At 41.5% G+C, this 21,260-nt stretch overlaps 1 pseudogene; it reads right to left on the bottom strand.

Moving 5' to 3' along the window:
- Positions 1 to 1,515: 1,515 nt before the first annotated feature.
- On the bottom strand, positions 1,516 to 21,161 carry LOC142427510 (COMM domain-containing protein 2 pseudogene; annotated as a pseudogene).
- Between the last annotated feature and the right edge of the window lie 99 nt (positions 21,162 to 21,260).

Raw genomic sequence — 21,260 nt, 5'->3', positions numbered from 1 at the left:
TACTCCTGTAGCTCTTGAGATTAGATTTCCATTTATTTGATTTATAGTACTGTTTGTTTGCTTCCCTAATTTTCTGTCTTTAAGATTCTCAAAACCTACCCTTTTTTATATGCTTCTATCTTACTATGAAAATCCATCTTGCAAGCCTCTCTCCAAACAGAGAACTCTGATTTTGTAACTGGCCTCGGAATACAGCACATTCCTCCCCTACTGAGTAAGAATGGCTTGCCCTTTTGTTGTTCGCAACACAGTCTAGGTTCTTGAACTCCCACCATGAATGAGTCCGTCTCCTTTGGGCTTCCTTAGCTTCCCCCTTGGAGTTTCTCTAAAGGTTTTAGTGTCCATTTTCTCATTTGTTTTCCTGTTTCTTTAAAGTTTTCTTCATTCTGGTGAAATAAATTCTTTCTATTTTCCTATAGAGATGGTCAAATTGCCTTCTCTGTTGGAATTCTTCAACAGACATGTTTCTCCATATTTTGCTCCTGTTGGTGAAACACGTTTATGGCTTCTGTTATTTTCAGGTCTTTAAAATCACCTTTCTAACAAGAAAATTTGTTATCAGCTTAGGATATACTTTAGCTCTCTACCTCCAATTTTGTTCTACTTGGAAGATTTTATTTTATTTTTTTACATTTTCGAATGCTCGGTTTATTCACTGCAGACACATATCACACCATCCAAAAATTAATAACTCAAACTACTAAAGATAAAAGGATTGGAGCAAGTATGATCATAAGTATGAGCATAGTATCTACTTGTAAGATTTTAAAAACATTTCTGTTCCTCCGATAATTTTTAAGTGGAAAGGACATTTTAACATCCTGAGTTGTTGGTTTCTTCATTAAACACATATCTACTATATATTCCTTACTGTGCAGTGTGCCTTCCTTAGGCCCACCCCGAAAGATGACTTTTGATGCTTCTAAAGAACATTTTTTTCTGTATGTTCCAACAGATTTTTTTGTTGTTATTCAAACAATGCATAGTATATTCAATATTGCTCTCTCTCTTCTGTCTTTTGAGTAGCCTTTTGGTTTTCATATGTAAGATGTCTTTCGTGTTGTCCCACATCTCATCTCTTCTCAGTCATTAGTCTTCTTTCAGCAGTCTTTTATTTTTTTAGTAATAGAAAAATCCCCAGAATTTATTTTCAATTTTGGTCAGTGAGGATGTAAATAATAAAGAAAATCAACCAGTCAACAGAAGTATCAAAAACAGGACAGTCATTCAAATATACAGAAGATATAAACAGTATAGATTCATTTCCACTTGATTTAATCCTATTTACACATTTAAAATACAAAACAGAGTTTAATTGGTCAAGGATCTTACACAATTTGCACCAGGAAAGGAACTTTAGTTCATTACCACGTCCTCAGTATCTTGGCACAGAAAGAAATCTCATCTAATCGATATGTATTACCATCAACAATTAAAAAAAAATCTGGAGAGTAATTACTGTCATCCCCAATTCCCCGACGATGCAGAGGGATCCGTGTCTTCAGCTTGATGGTGCTACTTGATGTTTCGGACAACCCTCCGACAGTGCTTTGTTTTCATCTCTCCCAGTGCTTGTTCCAGCTGCTGCACCAAATGGAACAGGGTCACTTGGTACAGTCTGCAGAACTCTGGTGGTGTGATCTCTATTCTGATGAGGTGTAGCTTTATCGTCACTGATGACTTAATCTGTTGCCTGAGACTTCTGCTTGCGAGCTGTGCATCTAATCTCCATTCAAGGCTGTGGTAACTGGGGAGCCTTGGTGCCAATTCGCTCAGAATCGTTCAGATCTCCTTTCGGTTGTCCAGGTAAAGCTGAAGCAACAATCTGTTCAGTTCTTCAGAGAATCCCAGAACAAACACGGAGTCCTGGAAATCCAGTTCGGAAGTCATGAGCTTCGAGCTCTCATTGAGGAGATATGTTAACCCTTCCACAATATGCTGGAAGGTGTCCCTACTCACGTTGAGTTTCCTCGCGGCGCCTTCGTCGATCTTGGGGTTTGACCCTCACCGCAGGAATTCCACCGCGATGCGCCCGAACTCGGTGACCACTGTGAGGGAAGCCAGCGCGCTGGATCTGTCAGCAGTCTTTTATTCCTCAAGTTTATTCTTTACATAGTCTCTCAGCTCTGTGATCTAGCTACTTTTCCTAACTTCTACTTGGATTTGAGCAATTGATGATCTGTTCCACAGTTAACCCTTGGGTGTGTTTTGACTAATGAGCTTCTCCACCATTTCTTTCTATGGATATGGTGGATTTGATTTTTGTTTGTTCATCCATATGTATAGTTTCCATTTCTTTTGTTTAATAAAAATTTGCTTTGAATTCATCATTAGTCTCAAAATTTTATCGGTAAACTTGTGTGTCATTTCTGTCACTAAGGCTGCATTTTCCAATTACTTATATTGTTCCCAAATTTTACATTCATCTGTGTACATGATTGTATGTATGGTTGATCAATGTCAGGCTGCAAAAGGTATGCAAAATTTTCTAATGTATATATATTTATTTAGTTAATTGTATTGATACTACCATGGTTTCAAAATATTTTCTTCTTGAATTCCTTGATATCACCTGCCCGTATTCCCTCCCTCTCCCACCCTCAATTTCGTTATCGTGGAAAACAGAACCTGGATGAAAGTGTAAGCAACCTTACCTCTATACTCCTGACTTCATGGCTTGGGAGACCAGTACTAGTGTTAGAAGAAAACCTCCAAGCCCCAAGGATAAAGCTAGAGCTGAAATGCACAATCTCCAGATAGAGTGGTCTCCACAACTGCTCTCCAGTAAGATGTTAGAATATAGCTCCTACAGGGACCTGACTTCTTGCTACTCAGCTAAAAGATGCCTAGCTTTAAAAGCAATCAGGTTCCCTTTGTTGCTATCACTCAAGCAATCAACTATCACTTTGTCTCTTAAATTCCCTCTGGATGGGTCTTAAGGGATGGTTGTATAATTGAAGGGCAGACATAAAAAGGCTTTGTATTCTTTCACCAATTTTTATAGTGTCAGGGCATGCAGCCCCGCCCCCACTCCTTACTCACAGTGATGCCTACCTACTTAACAAGGTAGGCAGTGGCTTTACCCTGAAGGTCCCTGAAGTGATTGGGTGAGCAACTAAAGACCAGTGCTGAGGCTGAGGGCAAGTGAGGGAAGTAACTATCCACTGAGCAGGGAGAACAATAACAACATATCTGCTCTTATAGTTAAAGCTGCTCGCAGATGGTAATAGTCATGTGTTGTATGAGGTATCATTAAGGTAGCACTGTAATGAAAGGATATTGTGGGGATGATTTTTAATTAGGAGAATGTAATTTGGGCTCTTCTCCAACTTACAAATGTGAATGCTTCCCTCCAACCAGATACCTGGCCTTGCAATCTTTAATTCTATCTTTAATTCTGAGAATAAAGAATTGGTCTGCCTCCAATCTCTTCTTGATCTTGTTTCCCACAGCCTGATACTTATCATGAAGTGTTCTAAAAGAGTTCAACATATTCCCACATTCACATCTGTCTGTTCTGTTGTCCATGCTTTCTGGAGGCTCGCACACCTCGCTGCAATATAAACTCACTGGTAAATGACCTCACTATCTTATTACAGCATCGGAGATGAAGCCACTCTACCCCGTTTTTGCTGTCTGCTTTATCTTTCTTACTTGCACATGCTATTCCTACGAGCCTTTTGACTCTGGGACTGGACCCCACACTTTGTTTGCTAAACAGTTGGTGCACAAATCTAAATAACACTTTTGGTAACTGGTCTTACTTGCAGGCATATGAATGTTAACCATCTGCTGACAGAATTACACTTAAGGGAAGATCTTCCCATATACTTTTTGATGATGAATATGATTTTAGTCTTCTTTAATTTGTCAATCTCAGCTTTATAAACCACTTGATTATCTAATTAAAAAGAGCCAGTATCAGTCTATTTAGTTGAATAATTGGCAAGCCTTATCACATCTGTGGTCTATTGGTCTCAATTTCTTCCTTCTTAGGCAAATACCAAATCTGTGTCCATTCATCACTTTCATAGCCAACCTGATTTCTACAATAAGTTAACTATTTAGATTGTTTGCACTGTTGTGTTACCTCCAATGGGCAATAAACATTAAGCATAGTGTTTTATTCATATAAAAGGGTTGTCACTAAAGATCTACTTTGTATCAATGCATATTTTAAGAGACCTGTTGTCAATCAAGATGGTGAAAAGAGTCAATGTTCTTTTGCTTTACAGAAATCCACAAAGATGATGATCATTTGCTTGAGCACTCGCAATATGAAAGTTGCATAGACAGAACAGAACGGTGTTATAAATTTAATGCATTGGAAAGTATTGTTTCTCAGCACAAAAATAATTTTCCTCCAAAGGAAAATGATGAGATGTTTGGCTTACATGAAAAAATCGTAAAATCATATTTAATCATCCTGGAATTAAATCAGAATAGAAGCAATAAAATACAGAAGTCAGTTGTGCTCAGTGAAGATGAGGAAACTTTTCTCCATGTTGAACAAGAGCAATGTTGTACTGAAAAGGAATTCCCTGAGTGTGAACAATCTAGGCTCATGAAGTCACAATGCCATCAGCATCAGAAATCTGATGAAATTGAGAAACCGCACACAGGTGATAAATGTGGGACAACCTTCATCGAGGAGTCTGTGTTCTATGAGCACCGGATCACTGATACACTAGGTAAGACCTATGAATGTACTCAGTGTGGGCAAACATTCAAGAAGATTGAGGTCACTGTTCATCAGCGAACTCATACTGGAGAGAAACCCCATGTGTGTGGTGAATGTGGAAAAGGCTTTATCAAGAAGACTTCTCTCACTGTTCATCAGCGAACTCATACTGGGCGGAAACCCCATGTATGTGGTGAATGTGGAAAAGGCTTCATTCGGAAAACAAATCTCAAAACTCATCTACTAACTCATACAGGAGAGAAACCCCATGTATGTGGTGAATGTGGAAAAGCTTTTACCGGGAAGAAAAACCAAACTGTTCATCAGTGAACTCATACTGGAGAGAAACCCCATGTATGTGGTGAATGTGGCAAAGGTTTCAACTGGAAAACACATCTCAAAACTCATCTACGAATTCACACTGGCGAGAAACCCCATGTATGTGATGAATGTGGAAAAGGCTTCATTCTCAAAAAACAGCTCAAAACTCATCAAGTAACTCATACTGGAGAGAAACCCCATGTGTGTGATGAATGTGGAAAAGGCTTCACTCGGAAAACATATCTCAAAACTCATCTACTAACTCATACAAGAGAGAAACCCCATATATGTGGTGAATGTGGAAAAGCCTTTACCTGGATGACTTCTCTCACTGTTCATCAGCGAATTCATACTGGAGAGAAACCCTATGTGTGTGGTGAATGTGGCAAAGGTTTCAACCGGAAAACACACCTCCAAACTCATCTACGATTTCATACTGAAGAGAACCCCTATGTATGTGGTGCCTATTGCAAAGGCTATATCAGGAAGACTGCTCTCACGGTTCATCAGTGAACTCATACTAGAGAAACCCTATGTGTGTGGTGAATGTGGAAAGGCTTTTACCTGGATGATTTCTCTCACTGTTCACCAGCAGACTCATACTCGATAGAAACTGTACATATGTGGTGAATGTGGAAAAGGTTTTATCAGATAGAAGGACCTCAGTGTTCATCAGGGAACTCATACTGGAGAGAAACCCCATGTGTGTAGTGAATGTGGCAAAAGCTTCATTCAGGAAGGAAATCTCAAAACTCAGCTACAAATTCACAGGAGAAAACCGCTATGTATGTGGTGAGTGTGGTAAAGCTTTCAGCCAGAAAACATAGCTTATAGCATATCAGAAACTTCACACAGAAGCTAAACCCCATGTATGTGGTGAATGTGGGAAGCCTTTTTCAGGAAGAATAAGCTCATCGTTCATCAGAAAACTCACCATGCAGAGAGAGAAACCCTGTTTGTAGTGAATGTGTCAAAGGCTTCATTCAGAAAGCACATCTCATAACTCATCTATGAATTCTTTGTGGAGAAAAACCTTAATAGGTGTTGAGTGTGGTAAAGCTTTCAGCCAGACGTGATGCCTTACAGTACACCAGAGATTTCACAAAGAAAAGAAGCTCTTTGCATGAGTTAAATGTAAAAAATCTTATATGTGGAAGTCAGGTTTCCTTAAACATTAGACAGTTTCCAAGAAGAAAACCTTTCATTGGAGTTAGTGTAACAAAGCTTTCAAAAGAGAGGATGAGGTGCTAGAGTTTGGCCTGGGCCAAGCGTGGGAACAGACAATTGTGACCATATGGGGATCCATGTTCTGCATTGCTGTCCCTCTATTGGCATGACCACCCTTGTGGGGAGAAGACCCTCCAGACTTCCACAGAGTGCATAGGTACCTCATTGCTCTTCCAGTTTTCAGTACCCGAAAGAGAACAGAACCTAGTGTTTCTGGATCCACAGCTATATCACGCAGTAGAGTGCCCACCCAGATGACACTTGTACCTGCCCTACCTGCATGCTCTTTGTTAGCCACCAGAGACAGCACAGAAGTACCATAAAATAAGAATAAAGAGAATAGAAGATGTATGGGGACAATTATTCCAAAGGATGAATGGAACACAGTGAACCTCAGACTCCACAACCGTGAGACCAGAAGAACTAGATGGTGCTCGGCTTCCAGTGCTAATTACTCTGAAAAGGGTCACAAAAGAGAGTCCTGTGTCGAGTGGGGAAGAAAGTGGAAGAAATTGGAACAAACCAAAACCATAAAATAGATCAGGCTTACTGGTCTGCTGGAAACTTGGAATCTACAGATTGTGGCCTTTAGCGATGTTTCACTCTTGGACCTGTACTCACTCCTCTGACTCAGCTTTCAGCCCAACTATATATAGACTTGGAGGGGAAGAATAACATACACTCCCTGGAAAATCAACCATACAAAATCAAAGGAACAGCATTTGCTTATGGCTAAAAACTTATAAAAGCTAGAAGAAACATGACAAAAGGATGAATAGTATAAAAACACAGGGAGTGGGCAGAAGTGGGAAGAAAGCTGGTGTATCTTGGGGACTGCAATCAATGTATGAACTGTTGAATAGAAAACCAATTTACTCTGTTAAGTTTTAAATCATAAAAAAACATTAAAAAAATTTAAACACTTATGTCTCATCAATGATTTCAGGTAGGATAGTTACCATGAAACTGCATTGAATGTGGGTAAAACTTTTACCTGTGCTTCTAAGTTTTCTTCACAGAAACACACAAAACTGAAAACATACAAAATTCACTCAAGATAGGAAACTACAGGAAGTCATGTGACATCTCATACCAGTGAACTCAATAAGAAGGAAAGCTCTGGCAATATAGTGACTTTGCAAATACCCTCTTTGGTTTCTCTCAGTGTGTCACTAGACTACATTGGGATTTTAACAAATGTAGTTCTGATTGGCTGGCCTTTAGCCCGAAAGGAGTCATGTGACAATAGAGGATTTGTACAGCAGAGAAACCATATGAATACAGGGCATGTGGCAGTGCGTATGCATTTAGTGATTGGCAGTTACTGCAGTATCCAATTATATTTTCTTTGATGTTCCCCAAAGCTCATAGGATAAACTGACGCAGTGATTGGACAGAAGGGCTGAACAAAATGTCTGTCACAGTGTATGACTGCAATGTAAATCCTGCAGGAAATCATGAATACAGCTACTGGGAAAGCCTGATAGACTCATCCTGTGTGCATATGTACCTTGATACCAAGACCAATATTTCATTTTACATTTGATCATTCCTTTGACCCATATTAACTACATTAACTGGAGAAATACTGTGACCATAGAACAGGAATGTGAATGGCCTTGCTCCCATGCAGAATTCTTTGGAAGGTGGATTATTCAGATGCAGTTAAGTTAAAATATGACCCTTTATCTTTTGAGAACCTTTTTCACCCATTTTAAATCTTGCAGTTTTAAACATTCCTCTTATTTTCAACTGAGCTTTACCTCTGTTTTAGTATGTTGTTTTTAAAAATATATTGCTTTGTGTATGAATTCCATGGTGTCTAATTGTGGTATTGTTGGATCAAATGGGACTTCAAGCTTTGGTTATTTTAAGTAGTGCCACATTGATTTCCACAGTGGCTGTATGTATCTCTAAGTCCACCGCCAGTATATATGAATCCCAATCCCTCCATATCCTCTCCAGCATTTGTTGTTTTGCTTCTTTGTTTTGGGCTTGCATTGCAGGGGTTAAGTACTATCTCATTGTGGTTTGAATTTGCATCTGAAGGCTAGTGAGCATGAGCATTTTTTATATGTTTGTTAACCATCTGTATTTCATTTTTGGTGAAGTTAATCATGTGAACTTCATTTGCTTATCATTATTAATCATTTGTACTTCAATTTTTTCATATCTTTTCCCCATTTTTTTATTTGGTTTCTTGTTATTTTCTTATTGAGATATAGAGTTCTGTATGTATTTGTAATTGTCCCTTTGGCTGATGTGCCATTGATTAAAAAAAAAAATTTCCCTGTCCACGGGCTCTCATTTTACGTTTCTCATGTAGTCTTCTAATGTGCATTAGTAATGCAATTTTTATTTATGTCCAAATTGGGAGTCTTTATTATAGCTGGTGGCCTTTGGGAGGATTCAAATCTCGGCTAAATTACTCAAAGCTGAAAATTATATTCAGGTGAGTTTATAAGGGCAAAAACCGCTGTTGGTTTGGCGATTAGGAGTGGTTGAAGCTATTATAAAGCTTTCAGTGTGTATGTAGGGAAGGTTGGGGGATTCCACATTCCTTTCAGCAAGCAGTTTACAGAAGCTAAGATAAGCGTAATCTTTTTAACTTTGTGAGGCAGGGTGGAATGGGGTATGGAAAATGTGCACATTCTGAGAACAGGAGGATATTGACATTTGAATAATAAAACATTGCGATGGCGCAAAACTGGGTGTGGTAGAAAAAGAGGTTACATACTTTAGTGATGAAAGAGGCCAGAACAGCATTTTAAAAATTCTAAAATGGGGCATGAGTCAAGCTTAAGAGAAGTTCTTTACATCAATTATGTAAAGCACATTTGTACATTCATTTCCCTCATCATTCTCAAAGCATTTGCTCTTCACTTAAGCCCCTGGCATCAGTTCCTCATTTTACCCCTCACTCTGGACTCCCCCTTCCTCATGAACCCTTGACAATTTATAAATTATTATTTTGTCATTTATTACACAGTCCGATGTCTCCACTCACTTTTCTGTTGTCCCTGCCCCAGGGAGGAGGTTATATGTAGATCCTTGTAATCGATCCCCATTCCCACCCTCACCCCTGCCACCCTCCACCCTCCTGGTATTGCCGCTCTTACCACTGGTCCTGAAGGAATCTTCCACCCTGGAGTCCCTGTGTTTCCAGTTCCTACCTGTACCAGTGTATATCTTTTGGTCTAGCCAGATTTGTAAGGTAGAATAGTGGTCATGATAGTGGGTGGGGAGGAAGCATTTAGGAACTAGAGGAAAGTTGTATGTTTCATTTTTACTACACTGCACCATGACTGGCTGATCTCCCCGCGACCCTTCTCTAAGGGGATGGATGTCCAATTGCCTACAAGTGGGCTATGGGTCCCCATTCTGCACTCCCCCTCATTCACAATGACAAGATTTTTTTGGTTTGGAGGAGCAAATGGGACTGACAGTTCCAGGGGGGACATGGGAGAGGGGGAGGTTGGGGGAAAGAAAGTGGTGTTAACAAACTCAGGGAGAAGGGAACAAGTGATCCAAATCGGTGGTGAAGAGGGTGTAGGAGGCCTGGTAGGGCATGACCAAGGGTACTGTAACAGAGAAGAATTACTGAAACCAAAATGAAGGCTGAATATGATCGTTGAATAAGAGGAAAGCAAAAGGAAATAGAGGAAGGAGCTAGGAGGTAAATGGCATATGGAGAGGTCTAAATAAAGGCATGTATGTATGTAAATATATGTATGAGTATGTGGAGATAGATCTGTGTACATATATGGATAGGTTTAGTATTAAGGTACCAGATAGACATTGGGCCTCCACTCAAGCACTCCCTCAATGAAAGAATACTTTCTTCTATTAAACTGGCATTCCATGATGCTCGCCTTCCTGACACAATAGCTGAAGACAAAGCAGGTGCATAAGCAAATGTGAACAAAGCTTATGGTGCCCGGCTATCAAAAGGTATAGTGAGTTCGTTCTCAAAGGTCTTAGCCTTTCAAATGGGAATGCAATTCTACTCTGTGCACAACGGGACACAGTGAATCAGAATCACCTCCATGGAATCCAAAACAGTTCTAGATTGGTTTTGTTTTGTTAAATTGTTATGAGCATATAGAAACCCTGGGTTCACGGTGGGTAGGGCATTGACCACCTGAAATCCAGCATCTGGGAAGCATGATTAAAGGGTCTACCTCCAAAAAAATGTACAATCCAGAGTCTACAATGTTCCTATGTGTTAGAATTGACTTTGATTTTGTTTATGGCATAATTGTATGATTTGAGTCCTAGAGAATGTTTCCTCCAATTTTGTGGAGCTGATTTAACAGCCCAAAACTGAAACTATTTTCAGGAAATAAAAGCTTTTTTTCACAAAGCTTTAACCACTAAGTGAAAGAAGAGGAAAAAAGGACAGCAAATGAATTGTCAAAGTCATTCACTTTGTCCTGGGTGTCTGGCATTTTCAGGATGTGAGTTTTCATTGTTTCTTGCATAGTCATAGGTGACAGTGTCCTCAGACTACAGTCTGATAATCTGAAGATAGGATGTGTTGACTGAAATGACCATGGAGGAGACATTTCCTTCTGTCAAGTCCTCAAGGAGGTGCATTGATACAGTGACTGCAATACCAGTCTCAAACATAGCAAATAATGTTTTGATGATCCTTTGTAATTGTTAGGGGTCCTGTAGTCAGTTCTGATTCCCTGTGAACCTGCATAGAACAGTCATAAATGCTGCTTGGAGTTAGATTTGGTCAGTCATCCTCAAGGTGCACTAAACCTCCCAATATTCTGAAATGTGGAAATGATGGCAGAAAATATGATTCCAAGGAAAATACAATCCAATTGGATGCAGTTGTGTTCTGTTAATTGGCAAACAAGAATAAAAGTTTACAGGATAAAATTCTAACTACTATGTTATTGTTTGGTTTTTCTGATCTTATCTAGTGCCTGATTGAAAATCTCTACAGATGAATGGAGCCTTTTCTCCCAAGATGGCTTTGTCTTAAGTCTGGCATGCTGTCCTGGCTGTAATCTAGGAATGCATACAGGCTGAGGGCCAGGACCTTGATCTAGAACCTGAATCTCTCCTTTGGACTGAGATTCCACCCAACATGATCCCTGAGTGTTTCCTGAAAGTCACGAGATAAATTGAAAGTTATATTAAAAGTTACTGATTTAAATTAAAATTATGAAATAAAATTATTTCGGTTAATGTGGTCTACAACAGTGGTTCTCAACTTGTGAGTCACAACCCTTTTGGGGGTCGAACAACCCTTTCACAGGGATCTCATGATTCATAACAGTAGTAAAATTACAGTTATGAACTAGTAACTAAAACAAGTTGAACTGTGTTAAAGGTTTGCGGCATTAGGCAGGTTGAGAACCACTGCTCTAAGCGATGTGTAATGACAATGCAATTCTGAACAAGATTCCAGCATCCATCGTTAAGGACATGGAAATTATCAAGTTTAAAAAGAGAAATCAAATAGACCCAGGATAAGCAAGGTCACAACAAGCATTAAAGGATCCATGGGTCTTTGAATCTGCTGTGGCCACCTGCATCTGCCGGTCTCTGACCTGATGGGAGACCCAGCTACATCAGGAGGAGTAGAAAGGAGGTAGACATTTCTGTATCAAAGACTGACTCAGAAGTCTCTGGGATCCCCTGATTGCAGGGTGGTGAAGGTGGTGGCCTCATTTAAGTAACAAACCACAACAGGCATTTGCCTATGAGTGTTCCTGGCTGTGATACGAGTGAGGGACTATGAACAGTTTGCTAATGCGCAGGCACCACAGCTCCACCAGAAAGTGTCTCCAGAGCTGGTTGTTGAAACAAGTTGGGTGACAGAGATGGGAGTGATGTGACCCACAGGCATACCTTGAATTAGTAGGCTCCATAGAGTCCACATTTGCAATTAGAAAATTATGAGTTCCAGTGCAGCATTATTGTTTGGTTTGCACATATGCATCCACTAATGTATGCATTAATTCATTCTTTCTGAGGTCTGAGCGCTATAAACACCCCAGACATTCTTCTGCATTGAGGGAAAACCAATAGAGCAAGCAGCTGAGCTAGGAAACGAACAAGCTCTTTCTCTAAAACCAAACCACTGTGATTTCATCTTTTCTGCCTCATAGGAACCTTAGAGGACTAAGAAGTACTCATTAGGCTTTCTCTGACTGTAATTATTTACAGCAATAAACAATGTCATCTTACTCGGGGAACCGTTGGCTGGTTTGAATCCCTGACCTTGTAGTGAGCAAACAAATCTTATCCCACAGCACCACCATAGCCCTTTTTATATCTGCACCAACAGACTCATATTATAGGACTTCTTAAATGTCCCTTTTAGAAGCCAAGTTAAAATTTTAAATATTATTATATGAATAAGGAAGGCCATAAAAATGATGACCTTTGACTTATGGTGTTAAAAAGAATGATGAAAGTACCGTGGACAGGCTTTCAATAAAAAAAACATCTGTTTCGAGTGAAATACAGCCAGAGAGTTCCTTAGAATCAAGGAGAGTGAGACTTTGTTTCATGCAACATTATCATGATCCCTCCCAGTCCCTTGAGAAAGACCTCCTCCATGATAAAGTAGGGGATCAGTGAAGAAGAAGCTACATCATGAGCTGGACTGACACGGTGGCTGTAACGATGGGCTCAAAAAGAGTCCTTGTGATTGTGGTGCTGAACTAGGCATTCTTTAGTTCTGTTGTCCATTGACTCACGTAGAATTGGAATGCACTCTGGCATTTAACAGCATCAAAAACAAAACAACAACAAATCAAAACACAAGGTTCTTCTCAGGTCGGATAACAATGCCGGGGGAAAGGGGAGATGTTTTATGTGGGGAAACACAACAACGGGAAATTTGTAACAGAACACACTGTCTTGATCATTGCTTTCTACTTGAGCCCTTGGTATCAGCTCCTCATTTTTTTCCCTCCAACCCTGCTCCCGCCCTCCGTCATGAACCCTTAATAATTTGTAGATTATTTTGTTATATTTTACACTGACATCTCCCTTTATCCACTTTTCTGTTGTCCAACATCTTGAATATTTCATGGAAGCATTCGAGCAAGACTTCATTGCACTCATTTGGTCATGTCATCAGGAGGAACTAGTCCCCGGAGAATGATCTTGTGCTTGGTGAAGTAAAATGTCAATGAAAACGAGAGAGACTATCAATGAGATGATTATCACAATGGCTGCAGTGATCTGTCCAAACAGAGGAATGATTGTGCGCATAGTGCACGTCCGGGCAGCATTTCATTGTGTTGCACATAGGATCTCTGTGAGTTGAAGCCAATTCAAGCATACCTAAGACTATCAACACATACAATATTATCCAGGTCACTGTAAGTTAAAATTATTGCATAAATATACATGTGTGAGCATATATGAATGAATACATCCGATTGCTTATAGAAAATTTGGGACTCACAAGAGAGATTTTTCCAGCATTAAAGTTTCTTTAAGGATCCCTCTTGTGTAAAGTAATTATGCTTTGGGCTGAGATCTGCACGTACACAGTTTAAAACAACCAGACGTTCCATGGCTTTTTACTCCTGTAAACAGTTATAGTCTCGGAAACTCACAATAGCATCACTGTAAGTTGGCATAGACTCTGGTGGTGTTTGGTGTTTTGGAATATCTCTGGCTTTGACAACAAATACTAGTTAGTACAGTCAATTGCAGACATATCTTATCAAGACATATAACTGTGAACTCTGTTGTATATATGGTCAAAGACAGACAAAGCCCATTCCAATGAAAAGAAGACATTCAGATGCATGAAGTTTCCCCAGAGTGTATACATGATAATCCCTAGAGATGTGCTGAAAATGTGGGGGAAACTGCAGCTTCTGAGCGGAAAGCATCCCTGACTCCTCTCTTGCGTGGCCTGGAACCATGGCCTGATGCAGGGAGGTTTGTGCCTGGGCTCACACTGACTTCCCATTACTGTGTCTCTAGCACAGTAATACATGGCTGTGTTCTTGGGATTCACAGAGCTCAGTTTTAAATAAACTTGGCTCTTGGAGGTGTTCTTGGTGATGCTGACTCTTGACTGGAGAGACGGATTATATATAGTATGTTTTCCCATCATAAGCTAATACCCTGCCCCACCCCAGGACCTTTCCTGGAGCCTGGCCAATCCAGTGCACATAATAGCCAGTTAAAAAGAATCCAGAGACAGCACAGGTGAGAGACCGGGTCTGTGAGGGCTTCACCAGTCCAGAGCCTGACTCTTGTAGCTGCACCTGGGCCAGGACACCTGGGGATAAAGAGAAACACCGTGAGTCATGTGCTCAGATGCTGCATCCACAGACTTGATGTTGGAATCCCAGAAGCACTCACCACCCAGAGTTGCCACTAGAACGAGGAAAATCCGCACATGCTTCATGTTCTTGTGGATAAGATTCATGACACCCAAAAAATGCTCTCCGGGCTGATGAGGACTGCGCATTGTTAAGCATATGTGTGCTGTGGCTTCATCTGGCTGCCAAAGAGGAATTCACATGTTGGAGGTGCATTTGTTCATCAAGGTGGACAGGATGAAGTGAGGACCCTGGGTGTGCTCCTCCCACTCAATGCTGCTGGCAGTGCCTTTAGGATAATCCAGAGTTTTTCTGAAGTCTTCTCTTTATCCACTGCCCCGTTCTCTTAATCCACACAAGAGTGTAGTCTGTTCTGGGAGGTATATGCAGCCACAGATTGAGGACATTTTTATTCCCAGTGATAGGTAGAGACATCACTAGAGAGAGAAACAAACAGCCAAACAGAAAGGAGGATAAATGGCTATGTAAATAGATAAGAAATGAAAATATTCACCACAAACCAGGGCCATATCTCTTCTGATTCATGACACCTACATTAGTCTATATTTAAACAATGGAATGTTCTAGTGTGGCCAGACAACATACAAATGACCAAAAATATTGCTAAATTGGGTAACCATGTCTTTACTTAAATCAAATGTACTGCCATATGTCGTCATACCAAGTTTAACTCAAGTGATGGTATTTTCAATTGCTTCATGTGCTTGTGAAAGTTGAGCATTGAGTAAAGAATAGTAAAGAATCATTGCATGTGAATTGTGGTGCTATTGAGGAATATTGGAATTACCATGGACTGTCAAAGGAACCAACCATGAGGATCGCAGAGTAAAGGTTAACTGATGAACCACCAGCAGCAGACGCTCTTCAGGAGAAAGACTGGGTTTTCTACTCCTGTAAACCTTTACAGTCCTGGAAACGCACAGGGCGGTCGCTATGAGTCAGCACTGACTTAATGCTAGTGGTTTTGGTTTGGCCAAAGGAACAAGCAAATCTTTCTTGGAATAGTACATCCAGAATATTCCTTAGAAACAAGATGATGGTACTTCCTCTCACATTTTTTTTAACATGATATCAAGAGAGACCAGTACTTGGAAAAGGGTATCATCCTTGGCAAAGTAGAGGACAGTCAAATAGAGTAAGGCCCATGAGGAGATGAACTGACACAGTAGCTTCAATAATGGGCTCAAACTTAGGAATTATATTGAAGATGGCTCAATAATGTACATTATTTTTGTTCTTTTGTATACAGGGTTGTTACAAGTTGGAAATGAATAAACAGACCTAACCCAAAAAAGCACACTCAATGTGGTAGTTACATAATCTGTTGTCAATTTTAGACTTAAGAGTGAAGGGGTGGAGGTTAGCCTGTCAATCAGGTCGCAGCTTCATGACCTCATTTGTAGGCACTAAAGAGATAAATAGCTCACTGGGGGTGGAACACACACACTTCCTGCTAGACTTCGCCCCTTGGAGAGAGGCTGATGGAGCCAGAGGCCTGGGAGATGTAGGAGCCATGTAGAGACCCTTGCCAGCACCGAGGTGCTTCTACCGCCACTGGATCCACAAGACTTTCCACCCACTGGCTTGTGATCTTCCTGTATTCAGCATTATTGCTAAGCTGCATGAGTGTAATGAAAAATTTATGGACTAGTATTGGACATCTGGGTTAATATTGGGTGTATGGACTTGATCTGGACTGGGCTGGAATGTTTCTTTAATACCCAATTTAGTTTTGTATATAAAGCTTTTTCTTATACACATATGTGTGTCTATGAATTTGTTTCTCTAATCTACCTGGACTAACAAACACAATATGCTGAAACCAACATCCATTGATTCTATCCTGCAAAACATACTTACACAAATTCATACAAAGGCCTCACAGAGGATATTCATAAAAGGATTGCATATGAATGAGACAAGCATGAATTGAATAAATATTGGGAATACTGAAGCACATGATGAACTTTCATGATTCCGAATTTTACTAGTTAAACTAACTGAATACAAGCTCAATATATATACTACCAGAATCATCCCTTACTTGTGTTCCTAAAGGCAGGCTGGCAATTATTCACAAGGCGTTCGAAGGGGCTGAACGTGGAAATCATCCCAGATTTGTCGTCTTTGGATTAACAGACTAAATAAAATGTGGTCTTCTCTGATGTCTTCAAAAGTGCCACCAAACTGTATGTTAAGATGGATAAAAAACAGTGATCATGTTAAGTAATAATGTTCCTGAATGGAGAGATTGAAAGGGAAGTTAGTGGTGTCCCTCTTAAAATAAATAATAATAATATCTTCAAAAAGACTTGTTGCAGAAGCAGGACAACCAGAATTCTCATTGGGAGTTAAGAGACAAGGTTCTTTCACACAGACTTTGGACACAATATCAGGAGGGACTATTCTTGGGAAAAGGACCTCATAGATGTTGAAGTACAGGGTCACCAAGGTGGACGAACCCTGTGACTATAACAATGGTATCAGACATTGTAAAGACTGAGGATGGTGCAGGACAAGGCACTGTTTCATTCTATTGTACGTAGAGTCTCTATGATTCGCAACCCGTTCAATGAAAGCTAACAACAGTCTACTGGTGGAAGCATGATGTCTTAATAAAGTTGTAATGAAAGCTTATTGGTTAAAAGTTAAGAAAACTCCAGAAATAAATAGGAAATAAATCTATGTTAATACTTGCTTTCTGGGAATAACTCCAAGTTCAGTGAACTATCAATAACGATCTTGCCCTCTGCTACTTCGACTGGGTTGGTTCGTATGTTTCAACCATCCTGTGCACCCTGCAGACTTGCCCCTTCTGAATGAGATGTTTGTGTTGATCTCACCCTGAGCTCTACTCACAGGTGTTTGAAGAACTAGCACTCATGTTTCAACTTGCTGGGTTAGTTTTTCTAGCTTTGTTACTGTTTTGTCTTCTGTTCACAAGGTAAAAGGGATACTATGGTGTGGACAGCTGGGGATGCTTGTATAGATCATTCATACATGGACTGTGACCTTGTCATTGCCACAGGTGGTAAGGTGAGGTAACTCCACCTTGAGCTTGATTAATGCATGTGGTAGTTACCTAATCTGTTGTCGACTTGAGACTCTTAAAGAGTGAAGGGTCGCAGCTTGATGACCTCATTTGGAGGAGCTAGAGATAAATAGCTCACTGGAAGTGGGGCACACACCCAATTCCTGCTAGACTTTCCTACTGACAGGACATATGGACCTACTGTAGAGTCCGGGAGCTGGAGGAGCCATGTGCCAGCGTTGAGATGCTTCCACTGACATGGATCTCGGAGACTTTCAACCCACTGGCCTGTAATCTTCTTGCACTCAGCGTCATTCCATGCTTTGCATGAGTCTAAAGAGGAATTTACAGTCTGCTACTGGACATACGGGCTAATATCGGACTTATGGTCTTCATTTGCATGGGGCTGGAATGTTTTCTTAATATACAAATTGTATAGTACATAAAGCTCTTTTTTTAAACAATTTATTAGGGGCTCATACAACTCTTATCACAATCCATACATATACATACATCAATTGTATAAAGCACACCCATACATTCCCTGCCCCAATTATTCTCAAAGCATTTGCTCTCCACTTAAGCCCATTGCATCAGGTCCTCTTTTTTTCCCCTCCCTCCCCTCTCCCCCCTCCCTCATGTGCCCTTGGTAATATATACATCGTTATTTTGTCATATCTTGCCCTATCCGGAGTCTCCCCTCGCCCCCTTCTCTGCTGTCCCTCTCCCAGGGAAGAGGTCACGTGGATCCTTGTAATCAGTTCCCCCTTTCCAACCCACTCACCCTCCATTCTCCCAGCATCGCCCCTCACACCCTTGGTCCTGAAGGTATCATCCACCCTGGATTCCCTGTGTCTCCAGCTCCCATATGCACCAGTGTACAACCTCTGCCCTATCCAGCCCTGCAAGGTAGAATTCGGATCATGGTAGTTGGGGGGAGGAAGCATCCAGGATCTGGGGGAAAGCTGTGTTCTTCATCGGTACTACCTCGCACCCTATTTAACCCGTCTCCTCTCCTAAACCCCTCTATGAGGGGATCTCCATTGCATAAAGCTCTTATACACATGAGTCTCTGAATTTGTTTCTCTAGGCAACCCAGAATAACACCATTATCAGATGAAGATAATCAATATGGGGAGGGGTTGTGGAGAGTGCTCAAACATGCATGGGGACTTGGTGTGCTGAACTGTATGATACATACATGTGTACACAAAAAAAGAATTACTGTCATCAAGTCAGTTTTGTCTCATAGTGACCCTATGAGACAAGGTTGAACTGTCCCTGTGAATTTCCAAAACTGTAACTCTTCATAACAATAGAAAACTTATGTGTATACAGAGCTAAAATTTATTGAACTATATACATATACTTGTGCACTTTAGATATGTTAATTACTAAGGATAGGAATAAAAAGACATGAAGGTGAATGATCTAAGGCATGATAGCACTTTATCAAACAAATAGCTCTCAGGCTGAGCAGCCCACGTGGGGCCACCCTGTGTGGGGGGGGGGCAGAGTTCTATCTGGCAGGAAGATGGAGTGGCAGAGAGGGACGTTCCAAGTTTCTCTAATTATTAGAAGGGCACACCCCCCAGGAGGCATCACCAGGCTGTGACCTGATCGACGGGTTGTATTCCACCACTATATTTTCATACACCTTCAAGTTGACATAAATCTATGACAGATTTAAGTGACATAAGTATACCTGTCAGAGACCCACACAGTCAAATGCTTTTGCGTAGTCAACAAAACCCAACAATAAAACTGGTAGCTTTCAGTCAATACCCACCTGATGTCAGCAATGATATCTTGTTTCACATTCTCTTGTGAATCCACACTGCATTTCTGGAGGCTCCTTGTTGATGTACTGCTGCAATCATTATTAAATTATCTTCTGCAAAATTTTACTTGCATGTGGTTGTAATTTAATTAGTTGATAATTTCTACATATTTGGTTAATTTTATTTTTCATAAAACAAATGTAGATCTCTATCGTTTCCGACCGCTGGGTGCTGCCTTGAGCCCATTTGCGCTGGACCTCCTCACCTTTGCGCCGCGCCCCGCCCGGCCCGGCCCCGCCCATCCCTCGCCAGGCACTGGGGTTTGCGCAGCGGTAGAAATGGGCGGGACAAGAGCTGCCTTGAGAGGAAGTGAAGGCGGAGACCCTACTCCTCCCTGACCCTGCAAGCTCCTCCCACCCCGGGTCATGCCCAGACAGGGCCGGAAGTGGCAGTGTCCTCGCCGGGACTGCAGCTCACATCGCAGATTCTGCTGACCTGGATGCTGCACGTGGTGCCGAGAAGCGCCCACGGCCTGAGCACCCTGTTGCCAGCCCTCCCAGGTAGGGGGTTCCGGGGACGTGCGTGTGGGCGTAGGCCATTTTAGGGTGACCCTGCTGCACATAGCGGTCTGCGAGGACCCTTTGTCTCCTCCCCCCAACCGCTGCCTGCGCCCCGCTCATGGGCAGAGGTGGGCGGTGTCCCCGAGGCCGGTCCTATTTGTCAGCTTTTGGGTTGCTTGGGGTTCATGGTGGGAATCCCTGTTGGAGAAAGGAGAAAATCCCAGTCTGGGATTTTGGGTTTCGGGGTTCCCAGATTCGTCGCTTTGCGGGTCTCCTAACCCCACCCATTGTTTCCTTTCCACACCGCGCCGCCTCCTCCCTGAGATTCCTGGCACCTCTTTTTCTCTCAGAGGTGAGCCCCGGGGTCTTGCTTCTGTGACCTCCCTCTGGACCCGACCAGAGTCTGTTCTAGGTGCAAGATCTATTATGACAAAGACGTCTTCCCTGGCTTTTAAGATGTTGAGGGTGGCCCTATTTTTACTGGTTGTATTTTTGTCGGTACATTACTATGGTTTTATCCTTCCCACACTGTTTCTTTTCGTTAGTTTCTGTTGGGTTTATCAGTTGGTGGAGCACCGAAGGAGTGGATGCCTACAGATAAGAAATGATGGGAGGGCTTATAGGCATGTCAGCTGTGGGGTGGGGATGGGGTTGCTGAGTTGGGGAGGAGGAGGGGATTTGGGGAGTAAAGAATGAGGGAAGGAGGGAACTGAGCACTAGAACAGAAGGTGACTACACAGGTCATTTGAAAGGCGATTTAATCGTGGTGGGAAAGAAGACAATGGTATGAAATAATTCTAATGATTGTACAATTTTTGTTTGAACTGTTCAATTGTGGAATGTATGGATCAAGTGCCCCAAAATGTGTTCAAAGAGAAAAGATCTCCATCACAAAAACTAACTAAATAAACTGTGTGCCAAAGAGTCAAACAACCAAACTGAAACAAACAAACCCAAAACTAGATAGTGCCAAATTTTTCGACCTTTCTGTGGCATGAAAACAGAAGTGGGTTTTGAGTACTATGTGGCTGAAGGACAGTTTATTTGGAGCTGGTGGCCTTTGGCCACTACATTCTTGGCCAGTTGGCCAGGCAGCAGTCGGTGCACGACCCCCTGGATGTGCTGGGCAGTGATGATGGTGGAGTGCTGTTTGGAATGTGCCAGTTGAGATGCCTGGCAGGTGATGCGCTCCAGTGGGTTGTTGAGCAGCAAGTTCACGGTGCCCATGGCCCTGGACGAGATGCTGGAGTCCAGGTGGACCTACTTGAGCACCTTGTACACACACACGGAGTCAGGTCTCCTTGCTGCTGCACTGGCATTTCTTGC

Source organism: Tenrec ecaudatus, chromosome 15, assembly GCF_050624435.1.
Source record: "Tenrec ecaudatus isolate mTenEca1 chromosome 15, mTenEca1.hap1, whole genome shotgun sequence".
NCBI lineage: Eukaryota > Metazoa > Chordata > Mammalia > Afrosoricida > Tenrecidae > Tenrec > Tenrec ecaudatus.
Note: the sequence above shows the minus strand (reverse complement) of the source record. Positions and strands in the feature narration are given on the sequence as shown.